Source organism: Odontomachus brunneus, unplaced genomic scaffold (assembly GCF_010583005.1).
Source record: "Odontomachus brunneus isolate Ranch 3 - 2012 unplaced genomic scaffold, Obru_v1 Obru_scaffold_161, whole genome shotgun sequence".
NCBI classification, from domain to species: domain Eukaryota; kingdom Metazoa; phylum Arthropoda; class Insecta; order Hymenoptera; family Formicidae; genus Odontomachus; species Odontomachus brunneus.
In genome coordinates, this window is record NW_022639611.1 from 404,736 (window position 1) to 406,795 (window position 2,060).

Sequence of the window (2,060 nt, forward strand, 5' to 3'; positions counted from 1 at the left end):
CAGAATCTGCGCGCAATCTGCCGTCAGTCTGTCGTCAGAATCTGTCGACAGGCTCTGCGCGCAGTCTGTCACCAATCTGTCGTCAGAGACTGCTAAAACAGTTTCTGTGTGCAGTCTGTTGCCATTCTGTCAACAGATACTGTTGACAGACTCTGCGTAAAATCTGCTCGCACAGGTTTGGCTATCTGGGTTATATATTATACCATATATAATTTTATATATGATTATACAGGGTGAATATTATATACCGGAACACCTGAATATCTCGAAAACAAAGCGTTGTATAAAAAAATGTTAAATAGAAAAGTTGTAGGGTTTAAAAAGATCTATTTTATGATATTAGCAGTTTGACCTTGAGTTGCGTCATAAAGATCAGGTCAAGGTCACAATGATGTTTTTAAATGGATACCCCCATTTTTTATTGTATATTCTTGTAGCTTATCTCGAGAGCTTTCCAAAACACTATACTTAAGTATTTTTTCGTTAAGTACTTTTCGAGTTAAGAGGCTTCAAAGTTACGCTCTTTAGCATTAGCGCGCGGCCGATTAAGGCAAGAGGAAAATCATATCCGGCCGATTAAGGTAAGCTAAGGCAGAGAAAAACGTAAACACAAGCGCGGTAAACGAGAGCACGTAATTACGTTACGTTTTTTAGGCCATCAGCCTTACGCTATTTACTATTAATACGAGCGCGCGTTCGTGCTCGTCACTACGGTATCCACGCGCGCTAATGCTAAAGAGCGTAACTTTGAAGCCTCTTAACTCGAAAAGTACTTAACGAAAAAATACTTAAGTATAGTGTTTTGGAAAGCTCTCGAGATAAGCTACAAGAATATACAATAAAAAATGGGGGTATCCATTTAAAAACATCATTGTGACCTTGACCTGATCTTTATGACGCAACTCAAGGTCAAACTGCTAATATCATAAAATAGATCTTTTTAAACCCTACAACTTTTCTATTTAACATTTTTTTATACAACGCTTTGTTTTCGAGATATTCAGGTGTTCAGGTATATAATATTCACCCTGTATATTATTATATATGGACATATCTTAATCATATATAACGTTATATCTGATTATGTCTGATCAGATCTTGACAAAATGAATTTCTGGCTTTTATCTGAACTTTTTTTCACTGTCTTATAACTTATAGTACATATTATAATTATAACAATGAGGAGAATATCTCATGTATATTATATCACAGTAGTATCGTAGTAATATTGTAATATTACAACGAATATAACATGTTATAATGTAATATTACAATAATATTATCGAAATATTACTTTGTAATATTGCACTATAATATTACAGTAATATTGTTGTAGTATATCAAATCCTAATTGGATGAAACATTTTTCATGCCTAATCGTATATAAAATTTGTCCATACATAATTATATATAATTAGAGTGCGTTCCCACTTAGCGCGTCACGCGTCGCGTCGTCCTTGGCGAACCAATGAAATCGTCCCATTTTATTCGTCGTAAAGTTAGGCAATAAAATAGGACGATTTTATTGGTCCGCGATGGACGACGCAACGCGTGACGCGCTAAGTGGGAACTCAGCCTTATGAGGCTCTTCGCATTGCATCTCACTCGCACGCCGTCAGGAATCGGGTCCCAGATACACGTCCGCACGCGTGCAACCAAATTGTATTTTTCACTATTTTTTGTATGTAGCTCTTCAAGTCGTAATCTGATGGCCTCGTAATATTCACTAATGTCTCCTGCGTGCAAAATAACTTTAATTTTCTACATACGCACTCACAATTTTTTATATGAAGCGAAAATATGATGCAATGTCAGGTATATAGGGCATATGTCAGATAAATATTAAATTTTTGTAAAATGCGTGTATAAATAACTTTCATTTTCTACGCACGTACTTTTAATGTTAAAAAATATATATAAATATATGTCTGGATATATTCCATCTCCAAAAAAAGATTTCATACATAATTATGTAAAATTATATAAAATTATATATAATTTTACATTATTACATATAATTATCTATGAAATTTGTCCATACATGTTAATATATGTTACTT